We start from the raw sequence: 16728 nt of genomic DNA on the forward strand, positions 1-16728 counted from the left end.
ATGTTTCAAGCATTATTCTAGCATTTTATGTTTTTCTTAATAAATTGGTGTATTTACTGATAGCTGAATCCTAAGTGGTAGCCCACAGGTAATGTTCTATTTTAGATATGAATCTCAAATAACCTTTCCAACCAAGATGTGAAATAAGGTATTCTTGTGGTACTTTATCACTGTAATATTCATGCATGTAAATTTGATCCCCCTAAGAATGATCTTTAAGAAGGGGAATTTTGCAAGTTTAATATGTTATGTTTTTGTAATGCTTTTAGAAATATACAATTAGATTCTAGCCTCCATGATGATTTTCCCTGCTACAGTTAGGAAAAAAAGATGTCTGTGTGTGTGTGCACGCGTGTATCTGTGTATGTGCGTATTCATGTGATGTGAACTATTCTGTATGGTCTCCAGAAAATTAGGGTGTCTATTTCTTCATGCAATTGGGAAAAAATAATCATATCCTTGGGCTTTTTTGAGGCAACTGATAGTCTCAAAGTCACATTGTCAAAATAGGATGCTCCTGTCAAGGCTGACAGTTGTATGGGGAGGAGAAGGTGCTGCTTTACTCATTAGTAAAGTACTGCTGTTACTCATTCATAAGTGGCCGTGGTAGTAAAGAAGCTATCACTTATTGAACACAATAAGTGCTCAAAATAGTCCAAATATTTTGCATCTATTATGTCCTGTTGATAAAAAACAAAAAGCTAAGGCAAAGAGATTACGTGATTTATCTGAAGTGACACATATAAAAGGAAGGGAGAGAAAGCAAAGAATAATTTCAACATGTTCTCTATCTTCACCTTGGGCTTTGGAATCAGGAATCTTTTAGTTAAAGCAACTGAAAATCCAACTCCAATTCATTTATGCAAAAATGAGGAATTATTGATTCATGTATTTGAAAAATCAAAGGTCACTGTATCTTCAGGCAACGCTGTGTACAGGAGCTCAAAGGGCACCTCATTCTTCCGGCTCTCATTCTCATTTCCCCCACCTCCCCATCTTTTGGTGTCTTTTTCTTCTCTGTTTTCTTTATTCTCCAAAAGACAAGATAGCCACCAGCAATTTGAAGCTTATATTTTATCAACTAAGTTGAAACAGTGGAAACAGTATTTTTACCCCAGTGGTTCCAGGGACAAGTCCCAGAACTGAATGTCATTGGCCTGCCTTGGCTCACATGCCCATCTCTCAATGACTAACTGGACTGTGGGTGAATGTTCTGATTGGCTAAGCTTAGGCTGTACACCCAATCCATCTCATGGGTTGATACCAGCGCTGCATAAGCCAAATGAACTAAGACTGGGAAAAGCTTGTTTCCCCAATGAAAACAATGTTGTTTTATCAGATGGGGAAAAAACACAGAAAAACAAAGATCACAGATGTCTGCTATAGCCACTTAGACATGGAAACTGCCATCTCTCAGACGTGAGACACGGGGGAACAGCCCCATCCCTGTAGCTGGGTGGCTCAGTCACATTCATCTGGAGTCATCATCTCAGTGGGTCATCTACTTACTCCTTCAGGATAAGGATTGAAAAGCTTCCAAATGGCAAAACGTACAACTGGAAAGCATCTTAATTATGTAAACTAACTCTTTCCCACAATTCACTAAAGCTTCCAGAATCATGAATTTGAAAGGGTGAGGACTGAGGTTAAAGTAGTTCCCACCAGGGAACAAACCAAAGATTATAATTACAATGGGTATTTGGCCAGTCCCAAAAGGTTCACGTAAAGATTCAAGTCACATTCAAATCTTAACTGGCAGAAGGGCAGGATTTATTTAAGGGGTCTGATTAGTAGCTAGTGATGGAAAGATAATGTAGAAGTTGTTAAACAAAAGTTAATCTACTTTTATCCCATTTGTTTATCTGTATATTTGTTCTCCCAGATCTGGCTCACTCCTGCAATGGCGGCTTCTGAAGTTTATGGCAGCGCATGGTTAAGGAAGGGGAGAGCGTTGGCAGCTAAACAAATGGCAGAATAATGATTAAGTGGAGAAACAGCTGGGTGCTGTAACATACAGATGAGGTGAGTGCATCAAAACCAGGGAAATGAACTCTATTTAATAGTCTCTATACTGACATTCTTCTGACTTTACAAGCCAGCTCTGCCACACTCAACTCTACCCAGAAAGAAATGCAGAGAAAGAAACATGCTCTACTTTTGCATAAATGGCACTGAGGCTGCTTCTGACTCCCTATTTGGGAGCAAAAGCAATGCCAATACAACTGAGAGACTGGCTCTTGTGCCAAATCCCTCCTAGTCAAAAAATAAATTAATGGATGCTTTATCAACAAAAATTTAACTCCCAGGAAATAGTGAACATTAATAACCAAAGACTCTGATATCCTTGAAAAAACCAGAGATGAGGTGTCTTCCTTCAAAACATCCAGTCATTGTGGTTGTGTGATTGAAAGCCCCTGCTTTGTCACTATTTCTTCATCTCCTGCAGGGACATGTGCTGCCACAGTATAATTTCTGGTACTTAAAAAGCAGGAATTACTTGCTATTTAATACTACTAGTCGCTGCCTCAAATTCCACTTTTATTCACTCTCAGCTTGAGAACAGGATGCTTTCTCTTTGTGTCACTCCTAGCAATTTCCAATCATAGACAATTTTAATATTTCATGGTTGTGTCATTATGGAGCTGGCAAGCCCAGCTGCTGCCTCTTGGTGAGATAACTAGTTGTGTGTATGCTTGAGTTGTATTTTATGCTTGTCACAAAAGACACTGTTAACATTTCTTCCAAATTTTCAGGAATATAGTTAAGGCAAAATCATGTCCTTGCCACTCGTAATTTCATTTATTCAATTTCCCTAGCATTCTTAGGAAGTGGGCATTCTTTACTATCTCTCCATCCCATAAGGAGGGAGGAAACAGAGGTTAAGTCATGTGACCAGGGTTATATAGCAATGGCAGAGATAGGATTCAAATTCCTTTGTTCCTCAGGACAAAGCCCATACTTTTCCCCGTCTGAATCCCAGCCATCTTCCTTTTTCTAGTCATTTAGACTCTGAATACCTTCAACTTATTTCCAGCCATCCTTGGATCAAAACCTGCTTTCTGGGTCTTTCTTGCTTAATGATATGGCCATTACTCCTAGCACAGTCTTGAAATGGGACCTGTCCTGTTTATTCTGGGGATATTCCCATTTTAATACTGCTCAAAGGTCTAAGCTATTAGTCCCCAACATGGACGTGCATCACAATGACCTGCAGAGAGATTTCTGGGTTTGTTTTCAGTAGAGATACCCAGCCTCATCCCTGTGAGATTGCTAACTCATTTTTATTGGAGCTAGAGAGGGTCCAATTCGTAGTACAGGCTCAGCCAGGATAGAATCACTTGTTTTAAAAAAATCAAGTTCACTCTGTTGATTGTTTTTCCTTGCTGTGCATCACCTTTTTAGTTTCAACTACATCATTGTGTATACATTGTGTATTTTTGCTTTTGTTTCCTGTGGTTTTGGTGTTATATTTAGAAGCCCTTGCCAAGACCAAGGTTTTGAATCAAGGTCTTGCCAAGACCAAGTTTTCCTCTTTCTCATAGGACTTTTATAGTTTCAATTCTTACATTTGTTTTTAACCCATTTTGAGCTGATTTTTGTTATTGTATAAAATAGCAGTCCAATTTCATCATTTTATATGCGGATACCCAGCTTTCCCAACTCCTTTTGTTGAAGTGACACTCCTTTCCCCGTTATGTGTTTTTGGTGTCCTTGTACAATATGCATTGGTTCCTTTCTGGGCTCTCCATTTTTTTTTAAATCTAAATTCAATTAGCCAACATATATAACATCATTAGTTTCAGATGTGGTGTCATTTTGTTCCATTGGCATATATGTTTGTCTTTATGCCAATGCCAGTACCACACTATATCTTTGTAACATATTTTAAAATTAGGAAGCTTTTCAGTCATTTGTATATAGCAGTACTTGTCAATGTGTGTCCCTCCCCCAAAGAAAATAACTACTCAAATAGAATACTAAAAAGAATGAAGATTCTATGGTCAAATACATTTTAAAATAGTATCTTATTTACCCTATTATATATGCATAATAGAATTCTGAAAAGAATAATAGAATTTTGCATAATAGAATTTTGAAGTGAAAAAATCAGGAAACCTAGAGTTGAATCAACCTCCATGAACACTGAAACCTTTGTACCTTCAATACTTATTAGCATTCCCCAGACATGGTATTTCAGAAATACACTTTGGGAGCAAATCAATAGTGCAGTCTTTGTATCCAAAACAGAGTGATGCAGATGTATTACAACTATAATATTCCACATTTACTTATATTTTCTTTACATAGGTAGATAAGACTTTCATGGACTTTAAGAGATCAAGAGGAATTTTGATGTTTTCTTGTAATCACACACAGCCCTTCCGTGGCGGCCAGCCACATCTCCATTCACACTGCCTTTGACTATCTCTCTGGCTAATACCATCACTTTCCCTGCTCCAAGATCACCATCATGCTAATTTTTGTAATATTTTAAAAAAAAAATTCTGATTATAGAAGTCATACATGTTTATTGCAGAAAATTTAGAAATTCCAGGAAAGTTAAATTAGGAAATAAAACCACTTAAACTCCAAAACTCCATACCCAGAAATAACCATTATTTGTATTTCTTTATTAATGCTTCCATTTCATACACTCATACGCACACAAGCAAATCAACCCACACATGCACCCTTATAAGGAATAGGCATTGTTATAGGCTGCAGTGTATTCCCTAAAATTTATGTTTTGAAGCTCCAGCCCTTGATGTGACTGCATTTGGAGACACACCCCTCAGACAGGGGTGCAGACACGGAGAAAAGGCCATGTAAGGTAACAGCAATTAAGTGGCCATCTGCAAACCTCAGAGAGAAGCCTCAGGATAAACCACGCCTTTCAACACCTTCATTCTGGACGCAGATCAGAATGATGAGAAAATACATTTCTGTTTTTTAAGCCACCCACTCTGTGTTATTTTGTTACAGTATCTATGGTAAACTAATATAGTAAACTAATACAAGTACATATTGTACATAACTAATTTTTATCACGTACTTAATATATACCTCATCGTAAGTTATCAGTAGAATTGGTACAGTGAATCATTCCTATTGTCTTCTGAGTGACAACTCTTTCTAGCTCTTTTCCTTCCTTTCTGATTCTTCCTTCATGTTCTCTTCTGCTGTTTATCCTTTCCCCCACAATATCTCAATATTTGGAGGATCCTAAGGCTGTATTTTGATCTTTTGTCCATTTACCCCCTTCAGTGGGTAACCTTATCCATGTTCCTGGCTTTTTACACCATCTGTACGTGTATGACTTTCCAAATTTCAGTCTCCAGTCTGAATCCCTTCTCTAAACTCCTGACTTTTCTCCCATCATTCAATGCTTAAAATAATTTATGTTTTATAGATGAGGGAATAAAAGCTCCGAGAGGTTAATTCACTTACCCCAGCCTTCAGAACTGGTAAGTGCAGGAACCTGCATCCAATTCTAAAGCAATCTAACTCCAAGGCTCCCTATATTATGTCTCTTCTCTAGCAAGGGGAACTTGTTTCCAATCATTAATATACATGGCCATTTTGTTAATTCAGTTAACAAACTGAAAATTAACCGAATTAACAAAATGGTCTATATTGAACAGTCAGCTGCATTCCAGACTTTGTTCTAAGTGCTGAAGCCATAATAAGAAACTAAGCAGATCAAGGCCCTGTTCTAGGGATCTTATATTTTAATGGTGGAGACAGAACTTAAAAAATCATGAAAAAGTTAGATATCAGGTAATAATAAGCACTATAAAAATGTCAGTGGGAAATGGGGGGTTGGGAGGTAATATTTTATAAAGGGTGGTGAGAGAAGGCATGTTTAATAAGGTAACATTTGAGAAAAACCTAAAAGAAGGCAAAATCAAGCAATAGAGATCCCCAGGTACAGGGACAAGCAAATGAAAGGACACAGATAATGCGGGACATGATAGGTGATAGTAAGGCACTTAGATTTCACTGTGCATGAGTTACAAAGCCATAATCAGAAAAGTGGCATATTTGATATTTTGAAAGGAGCAAAATTTTATAGATTAGTCTATAAGGGGAAAGGGAGGGAAAGGGGCAACCAATTTGGAGGACATTGCAATAAGTTGAGAAATGATGGTGACTTGAAAAGTGGTACAAGGACAGTCATGATGAGAAAGAAAAGAGTGGTTGAATTTGAGACGTATTTTGAAGGTAGAGCTTATAGAATTTGCTGGGGGGTAAAGTGAGTATGAAAGAATCAGAGATGAATGCATGTCTTCTGGTCTGGGAGCAAAAGACATGGAATGGAAGGATCAACTTCTGGGGGCAAGTCTTGAACTTAGTTTTTATGAATTAAATATTTATGTAGAGTTATCAAGTGAGCAATTTCAAGTTCAGAAGCAAGATGTAGGCTGGTTAAAAAATAATTGAAGATGACAGCTTTCAGTCTTGTTAATTTTGGCCATTCTAACTGGTGTAAGGTGGTAGCTCATTGTGGTTTTGATTTGTATTTATTTCCCTGATGGCTAGTGATGTTGAACATTTTTTCATGTGTCTTTTGGCTATTTGTATGTCTTATTTGCAGAAGTGTCTGTTCATGTTTTCTCCCCATTTATCGAATGGATTATTTACTTTTTGGGTGTTGACTTTCAGAAATTCTTTATAGATCTTGGATACCAGCCCTTTATTTATGATGTCATTTGTAAATATCTTCTCTCATTCCATGGGCTGCCTCTTAGTTTTGTTGACTATTTCCTTTGCTTTGCCAAAGTTTTTTATATTTATGAAGTCCCCAAAATTCATTTTTGCCCTTGCTTCCCTTGCATTTAAAGATATATCTTGAAAGAGGTCACTGTGGCCAATGTTGAAAAGGTTACTACTTATGTTATCCTCTTGGATTTTGATGGATTCCTGTCTTACATTGAGATCTTTCATCCATTTTACATTTATCTTCGTGTATGATGTAAGAGAATGGTGTGTCTCATTCTTATGCATGCAGCTGTCCAATTTTCCCAGGACCCTTTATTGAAGAGACTGTCTTTTTTCCATTGTATATTCGTTCCTGATTTGTTGAAGATGAGTTGGCCATAGAGTTGAGGGTCTATTTCTGGGCTCTCTATTCTGTTCCATTGATCTATGTGTCTGTTTTTGTGCCCGTACCCTACTGTCTTGATGATGACAGCTTTGTAATAAAGTGTGAAGTCTGGAATTGGAATGCCACCAACTTTGACTTTCTTTTTCAATATTCCTCTGGCTCCTCGAGGTCTTTTCTGGTTCCATATAAATTTTAGGATTATTTTTTCCATTTCTTTGTAAAAAGTGGATGGGATTTTTATAGGGATTGCATTAAATGTGTAGATTGCTTTAGGTAGCATAGATATTTTCACAATATTTGTTCTTCCACTCTATGAGCATGGACCATTTTTCCATTTCTTTGTGTCTTCCTCAATTTCTTTCATGAGTACTTTATAGTTTTCTGAGACAGATTCTTTGCCTCTTTGCTTAGGTTTATTCCTAGGTATCTTATGGTTTTGGGTGCAATTGTAAATGGGACTGACTCCTTAATTTCTCTTTCTTCTGTCTTGTTGTTGGTGTAAAGAAATGGAACTGATTTCTGTTCATTGATTTTATATCCTGACACTTCACTGAATTCCTATACAAGTTCTAGCAGGTTTGGAGTGGAATCTTTTGGGTATTCTATATATAGTATTATATCATCTGCAAAGAGTGATAGTTTGACTTCTTCTTTGCTGATTTGGGTTACTTTAATTTCTTTTTGTTGTCTGATTGCCAAGTCTGGGACTTCTAGTACTATGTTGAATAGCAGTGGTGATAATGGACACCCCTGCCGTGTTCCTGACCTTAGCAGAAAAGCTCTCAGTTTTTCTCCATTGAGAATGATATTTGCATTGGTTTTTTCATAGATGGCTTTGATGATATTGAGGTATGTACCCTCTATCCCCACACTTTGAAGAGTTTTGATCAGGAAAGGATTCTGTACTTTGTCAAATGCTTTTTCAGCATCTATTGAAAGTATCAGATGGTTCTTGTCCTTTCTTTTATTAATGTATTGTATCACATTGATTGACATGCAGATGTTGAACCAACCTTGCAGCTCTGGAATAAATCCCACGTGGGCATGGTGAATAATCCTTTTAATGTACTGTTGGATCTTATTGGCTAGTATTTTGGTGAGAATTTCCACATCTGTGTTCATCTAGGATATTGGTCTGTAAGTCTCTTTTTTGATGGGATCCTTTTCTGGTTTTGGGATCAAGGTAATGCTGGCCTCATAAAATGGGTTTGGAAGTCTTCCTTCCATTTCTATTTTTTGGAACAGTTTCAGGAGAATAGGAATTAATTTTTCTTTAAATGTTTGGTAGAATTCCCCTGGGAAGCTGTGTGGCCATTGGCTCTTGTTTTTTTGGAGATTTTTGATGACTGCTTCAATCTCCATACTGGTTATGGTCTGTTCAGGTTTTCTATTTCTTCCTGGTTCAGTTGTGGTAGTTTATATGTCTCTAGGAATACATCCATTTCTTTCAGATTGTCAAATTTGCTGGCATATAGTTGCCTATAGTATGTTCTTATAATTGTTTGTATTTCTTTGGTGTTAGTTGTGATCTCTCCTATTTCATTCATTTTATTTATTTAGGTCCTTTCTCTTTTCTTTTCAATAAGTCTGTCCAGGGGGTTATCAATCTTATTAATTCTTTCAAAGAACCAGCTCCTAGTTTCATTGATTTGTTCTATTGGGTTTTTTTTGGTTTCTATTTCATTGATTTCTGTTCTAATCTTTTATGATTTCTCTTCTCCTGCTGGGTTTAGGCTTTCTTTGTTGTTCTTTCTCCAGCCCCTTTAGGTGTAGGGTTAGGTTGTGTATTGGAGACCTTTCTTGTTTCTTGAGAAAGGCTTGTATTGCTATATATTTTCCTTTCAAGACTACCTTTGCTATGTCCCACAGATTTTGAACTATTGTGTTTTCATGTTCATTTGTTTCCATGAATTATTTCAATTCTTCTTTAATTTCCTGGTTGACCCATTCATTCTTTAGTAGGATGCTCTTTAGTCTCCATGTATCTGGGTTCTTTCCAAATTTCCTTCTGTGATTGAGTTCTAGCTTCAGAGCACTGTGGTCTGAAAATATGCAGGGAATGATCCCAATCTTTTGAGACCGGTCAAGACCTGATTTTGTGACTCAGGTTGTGATCTATTCTGGAGAATGTTCTGTGTGCTTTTTATCTCTCCTATTTTCAATGATAGCCTGACTGGATAGAGTATTCTTGGCTACATGTTTTTCTCAGTTATTACTCTAAATATGTCATGCCAGTTCTTTCTGGCCTGCCATGTCTCTGTGGGTAAGTCTGCTGCCAATCTAATATTTTTACCATTGTATACAACAGACTTCTTGTCCCAGGCTGCTTTTAGGATTTTCTATTCATCACTAAGACTTGTAAATATTACTATTAGATGATAGGGTGTGGACCTATTCTTATTGATTTTGAGGGGGTTTCTCTGCACCTCCTGGAATTTGATGCTTGTTCCCTTTGCCATATTAGGGAAATTCTCTCCGATAATTCTCTCCAATATGCTTTCTGTCACTCTCTCTTTCTTCTTCTCTGGAATCCTAATTATCTAATGTTGTTTCATCTTATGGTATCACTTATTCCTCGAATTCTCCCCTCATGGTCCAGTAGTTGTTTGTCTCTCTTTTGCTTGGCTTCTTTATTTTCTGTCATTTGGTCTTCTATATCACCAATTCTTTCCTCTGCCTCATTTATCCTAGCAGTAAGAGCCTCCAGTTTTTATTGTACCTCATTAATAGCTTTTTTTATTTCAACTTGATTAGATTTTGGTTCTTTTATTTCTCCAGACAGGGTTTCTCTAATATCTTCCATGCCTTTTTCGAGCCTGGCTAGCACCTTGAGAATCATCATTCTGAACTCTAGATCTGACATATTACCAATGTCTGTATTGATTAGGTTCCTAGCCTTCGGTACTGCCTTTTGTTCTTTTTTTTATGGTAGTTTTTCTGCCTTGTCATTTTATCCAGATAAGAATATATGAAGGAGCGAATAAAATACTAAAAGGGTGGCAAAGACCCCAGGAAAATGTTCTTTAACCAAATCAGAAGAGACCCCAAATTGTTGGGGGAAGAGAGGAGGTAAAGAAGTTCAGGAAAAAAAAAATTAAAAAAGAAAAAATATTAAAAAGAAAATATATACATTAGACTGGTGAATAGAATAGAGTCACCCACTTAATTTTGCTAGTATTTTGGTTTCTTAGAAGAAACTACCTCCAAAATGTTAAAGAATGGAAAAAATATATATATATATATTCACACAAAATAAGGGTAAACACGATGAAGGGATGGAAATGCCTATAAAGATGAAAATTATTTTTAAAAATTTCTAAAAAAAGAGTTGATAAGATAAGTTGGTTGGGAGAATAAAGAAAAAGAAAGTGGAGAGAATTTTCTCAGGCTGGAGACTAGAACAAAGCCCCGTGCTAGCTTTAGGGTATATTTTGATCTATTAGGAGTCATATCCCAAACTTTTTAGAAGACAAAAGCCTATGTGTATACAAAAAATAAAGTTAGATACAATGAAGGATAAAATATGACTATAATAATGAAGGTTCAAAAAAGTTTTTTTTTAAATGAAAGGTATTGTTAAGATAAACTAGTTTTAAAACGTTAAAAGAGGAAAGAGTAAAAGTTACAAAAATTTTAGCCTAAAAAAGAATACTAATTAACTTTGCAAGACTAAAGAATCATGGGGAGAAAGACATGAATTCCATGCTTTGCTTTCTCTTCCTCTGGAATTCCGCTGTTCTCCTTGGTAAGTAAACTTGGTCTTGGCTGGATTTCTTGCTGATCTTCTGGGGGAGGGGCCTGTTGTAGTGATTCTCAAGAGTCTTTGCCTGAGGTGGAATTGCACCACCCTTACCAGGGGCCAGGCTAAGTAATCCCCTTGGGTTTGCTTTTGGGAGTTTTTGTTTCCTGAACACTTTCTGTAGAGCTCTGGAGGACAGCAGTGAAATTGGTGGCCTCCCAATCTCTGCCCTGGGAGGAGCCGAGAGCTCAGGGCCCCACTCCTCAGTGTGCACTCAGAGAAAAGCGCTCAATCACTCCCATCTCCCTGGCCTCTGGCCACGTTCTGAGCTCACCCAGCCTGTGACCAAGCGTCTCTGTCTCTGGCACATAGCCCTACCTGGAGTCTCCAAACCCAGGAGATCCCTGCTCTCTTCTGGGAGGGGGAGGGCCCTCCCTGGATCTTGTTGGGGGTCTCTGCTCACAGAGCAGTGGCCTGATTTTGCCATGGATCACAGTGTAAGGTAACTCCTTAGCTCTGTCTCTGTAGCCAGCATCCCCACTCTAATACCTGTGAGCTCTGAGACACTCAGACACCCCCAAATCCTTCTGTGACCCCATGGGAACTGAGATCACGCTGTCCACATGTGCGCTTCACCCCGGCTTAGCCTCTAGAGTGATGTCCCTTTTAAAAGTGGAGAAGACTTTTAAAAGTTCTGATTTTGTACTCTGTTGCTCTGCTGCTTGCCGGGAGCCGGCCCCTCCCCCCACAGTCTATCTTCCCATTGCTTTGGATTCACTTCTCCACTGGTCCTACCTTTCAGAAAGTGGTCGATTTTCTGTTCCTAGAATTGCTGCTCTTCTTCTCTTCAATCTCCTGTTGGAATTGTAGGTATTCAGAATGGTTTGATAAACTATCTAGCTGATCTCCTGCTACTTGATGTCATCTCAGCCTGCTACTTCTCTGCCATCTTGACTCCTCCCCTACAAGGTATCTTGTGTTTTTTTTTGTTGTTGTTGTTGCTATTAGAAATGGAATTGAGTCCTCAATTTCTCTTTCTTCAGTAACAATGTTAGTGTACAGAAATGCAAATGATTTCTGTGCATTGATTTTGGTTCCTGCCATGTTGCTGAATTGCTGTATGAATTCTAGTAATTTGGAGGTGGAGTCTTTTAGGTTTTCCACATAAAGTATCATGTCATCTGTGAAGAGAGAGAGTTTGATTTCTTCTTTGTCAATTTGAACACCTTTTATTTCTTTTTGTGTCTGATTGCTGAGGCTAGGATTCCTAGTACTATGTTAAACAAAAGTGGTGAGAATGGGCATCCCTGTCATTCTGCTGACCTTAAGGGAAAATCTCTTAGTTTTTCCCCATTGAGAATAATAATCACTGTGGGCTTTTCATAGATGGCTTTTTATGATATTGAGGTATGTTCCCTCTATTCCTATATTTTGAAGACAGGAAACAATTGTTGGTGAGGATGTAGAGAAAGGGGAACCCTCTTACACTGCTGGTGGGAATGCAAGCTGGTGCAGCTACTCTGGAAAACAGTATAGAGGATCCTCAAGATGTTAAAAATAGAGCTACCCTGTGACCCAGCCATTGCACTACTAGGTAATTACCCCAAAGATACAGATGTAGGGAAAAGAAGGGGCACATGCACCCCAGTGTTCATAGCAGCAGTGTCCATAATAGACAAACTACAGAAGGAGCTGAGATGTCCTTCAATAGATGAATAAGTAAAGAAGATGTGGTTCATATATACAATGGAATATTAATCAGCCATCAGAAAGGATGAATATCCTACTTTTACACTGACATGGATGGAACTGGAAGGGATTAAGCTAAGTGAAATAAGTCAAGCAAAGAAAGGCAGTTATCATATGGATTCACTTATATGTGGAACATTAGGGATAACATGGAGGACCACAGGGGGAGGAAGGGAAAACTGAATGCAAAGAAATCAGAGCAAGAGATAAACTATGAGAGACTCTGAACTCTAGGAACCAAACTGAAGGTTACAGAAAGGAGGGGAGTAGGAGGATGAGTTAATGGGTGATAGGTATTAAGGAGGGTATGTGTGGTGATGAGCATGGGGTTATACACAACTAATGAATCGCTGAACACTGAATCAAAAACTAATCATGCACTATACGCTGGCTAGTTGAACATAATAGTAATAAAAAAGATAACAGCTTTCATTTAGTTGTATGAGCTTCTCATTACTCTTGTAACAAGTACTACAAATGTGATGGCTTAAAACAACACAGATTTATTGTTTTATAATCCTGTAAGTCAGAAGCCTGACACAGATCTCACTAGGCTAAAATCAAGATGTGGACAGGGCTATGTTATTTCTGGAGACTCTAGAGGAGAATCCGTGTCTTTGCTTTTTCAAAGCTTCTGGACGCTGTTGCATTCCTCAGCTCATGGCTGCCTCCCTCCGTCTTCACTGCCAGCAATGGTGACTGGAGTGTTTCTCACCATGCATCACTCTGACCTCCCCTTCCCTCTCCCTCTTATACTTTAAGCACCTCTTAGGATTACACTGGGCCCATCTGGATAATCCAGATTAATCTATTTTAAAGACAGCTGACTAGTAGTCACCTTAATTCCATCTGCAAACTTTTTGCCATGTAAGGTAACATGTTTACAGGTTCCAGGAGTTCAGATGGGGACATCTTTGGAGAGTGAGACACTCTTCTGTCAACTGTGGTGGTATATAAATTGATGAGACTGAATGAGATCCCCTCAGGTTTGAATATAGAAAAAGAAGAAAAGCAGTCCACTGCCTGAGGTTGAGGAGTTCATGGGGAACCAGTAAAGGAGACAAGAAGAAGCAGGCAGGGAAGAAAACAAAAGGAAAAAGTGGCATCCTGAAAACTCAGTGAGAAAAGTCTTTCAAGAAAGAGGGAATGACCCACTGTGCCAACGCTTCAGATGGGTTAAATAATTGAGGGCTGAAAACAGATGGCTGGATTTGGCCGTATGCAGGTCATTGGTGAGTGTGATGAAAGTTGTTTGGGTGTTGAGTTTTGTGCAAGTCTGTTTCCTGCCCTGCTTGCCAACAGTATTCACATAACCAGTTTCCCAAATGAATGCAGTAAGTTGTCCATTCCTTATGACCAGTGTCTTCTGTCTTTAAAAACCTTCATTTCTATCATCCTATTTTTTTTTCCTCTTCTAGCAACACCTTTTTTGTACTGTCTTGGCTTCCTGTTCTCTCTTGCACCTATTTCAAGAAAGGTTTTGTCCCCACATCTCCACCAAAACAAGTTTCTGCCAGTGGAATATTGTGAAGTGTTGCTAGAGTGTTATTAAGAAATATACTGCTGCATGGGGCACCTGGGTGGCTCAGTGAGTTAAGCCTCTGCCTTTGGCTCAGGTCATGGTCTCAGGGTCCTGGGATCGAGCACCACATTGGGCTGTCTGCTCAGCAGGGAGCCTGCTTCCCCCTTTCTCTCTGCCTGCCTCTCTGCCTATTTGTGATCTCTCTCTCTCTCTGTCAAATAAATAAATAAAATCTTTAAAAACAAAAAGAAAAAGAAAAGAAAGACACCGCTGCAAATAAAAATCTGGCTGTGTCTAAGATGGAAAAGCCAAGTTGTAAAGGAGAGAGTGTGGTTTGTCCTCTTGTAATATAGCAAAGTGGAAAATCGTATCCTAATAGAGAAAAAGAAAACAATAAAAACACAGTTCTGAGGGTTTTGTACTTCTTATGACATTTCCCTGCTTTGTAACTGTTAGACCCATTGTATTGCTTGTTAACACTGTGCAGAAGGAGGGAAGCCAATATTGTGAGGACCTGGAAGTGAGAAAGGCACACCAGCTTCTTTATGATTAACTTGGCAGGGATAAGGGCACTCTTGACAGAGTAACTTAAATTATTGGCTGCTGAAATGTAAGCATGCTCAGAAGGGCTTCCATGCCACGAGCCTAAGTCCTGGATCACATGCCAGAGTCCCAGTATCTGAGTTCCTATGTGCAGTGGTCTGTTTTGCTGAATTCTGTTACATTTAAAATGCACTTTAAGGGGTGCCTGGGTGGCTCAGAGGGTTAAAGCCTCTGCCTTCGGCTCAGGTCATGATCCCAGGGTCCTGGGATCGAGCCCTGCATTGGGCTCTCTGCTCAGCAGGGAGCCTGCTCCTTCCTCTCTCTCTGCCTGCCTCTCTGCCTACTTGTGATCTCTATCAAATAAATAAATAAAATATTTAAAAATAAATTAAAAAAAATAAAATGCACTTTAAAAGCTCAGAGGGAAAAATCATAGCAAAGCTCTTTCAGTAACATTCTTCCCTCATACAATATTTACATTACCTCTGTATAGTGTACCAAGAAATTTTGCACAACTAAGTGGCAGAAAAATCACATGTCATGCCCATTTAGAGATGAGGAAACAAAGAGATTTTGTCCCAGATTCCACACCTACTGAGTAACCAACTTAAACAGGTACATAATGCTCCTCTAAGGCTTGAAACTAAAATTGAAAAGAGATATGGTGACTGTTCAGCTATCTAAGTGAGCAGCATAAACTCAGTAATCAAGGTGAGATGATGTTAAACATGCTGCTAAAGAAAAATGAACAGTAGCTTCACTGGGAGAATACGGCAGCCAGAGACCACTATGGAACCAAACAGCACTTTTCTCTAATCAGAGAAAGTCAGCACATCGGGTAGTATTTGATATATGCCTGGATACCATACTCTCATTCTGGGTCTTTCTATAACTCTAAACCCAAAAGGCCTCAGTCCTCCCTTCACATCGTATTTTTTTTTTAATTTATTTTATTTTTTTTAATTTTTTTTTTTTAAGATTTTATTTATTTATTTGACAGACAGAGATCACAAGCAGACAGACAGGCAGGCAGAGAGAGGGAGAGGAGGAAGCAGGCTCCCTGCAGAGCAGAGAGTCCGATGTGGGACTCGATCCCAGGACCCTGAGATCATGACCTGATCCAAAGGCAGCGGCTTAACCCACTGAGCCACCCAGGCGCCCTCGTATTTTTTTTTTTAATGTCAAATTGGATCATAGACTTAAACATAAAATATAAAGCCACAACATTTCTAGAAGAACCAAACAGAAGAAGCATCTTTGTAAGTTTGGATCAGGCAAAGATGTTTTCAGTCATAGACTTAAACATAAAATATAAAGCCAAGGGACGCCTGGGTGGCGCAGTTGGTTAAACGACTGCCTCCGGCTCAGGGCGTGATCCTGGAGTCCTAGGATCGAGTCCCACATCAGGCTCCCAGCTCCATGGGGAGTCTGCTTCTCCCTCTGACCTTCTCCTCGCTCATGCTCTCTCTCACTGTCTCTCTCTCTCAAATAAATAAAATCTTAAAAAAAAATATATATATATAAAGCCACAACATTTCTAGAAGAACCAAACAGAAGAAGCATCTTTGTAAGTTTGGATCAGGCAAAGATGTTTTCAGATAAGACTAAGAAACTTAAACCCTAAATAAAAATATTTTAAACATCTATTCTTAAGGCACCGTAAATAAAATGACCAGACAAGCCTCAGACTGGGAGACAGTATTTGCAAAACAACTGCTTGGTAAAGGACTTCTATCAAGATTATACAAGGAACTTCTCATCTCAATAAGACAAAGAACCCAATAAAAATGGCAAAAGATGTGAATGAACACTTATCCAGAAGACATATATGGATTACAAATGAACACACACACACACACACACACACGCACACACCTATACCTTCAATATCATTAGTCATTAGGGAGATGCGCATTAAAATTACAATGAGACATGGATATGCAACTTGGAGTAAGTGGAACTTTCAGACATTGCTCGTGTTAACGTCAGATGGTACAGTCACTTTGGAAGAGAGTGTGGCTGTTGCTCATAAAGTGAAACCTACACTTAGCATATGATCTGTGGATTCTA

At 38.6% G+C, this 16728-nt stretch overlaps 1 long non-coding RNA gene across 1 annotated transcript in view; it reads left to right on the plus strand.

Moving 5' to 3' along the window:
- Positions 1-16728, plus strand: part of LOC122910629 — a 154985-nt gene that overhangs the window by 60979 nt on the left and 77278 nt on the right. The window contains exon 2 of the long non-coding RNA XR_006385257.1: positions 1883-2022. This is a non-coding gene — a long non-coding RNA (uncharacterized LOC122910629). The remainder of the gene's footprint in view (positions 1-1882; positions 2023-16728) is intronic.

Source organism: Neovison vison, chromosome 6 (genome assembly GCF_020171115.1).
Source record: "Neovison vison isolate M4711 chromosome 6, ASM_NN_V1, whole genome shotgun sequence".
Taxonomy (NCBI): domain Eukaryota; kingdom Metazoa; phylum Chordata; class Mammalia; order Carnivora; family Mustelidae; genus Neogale; species Neogale vison.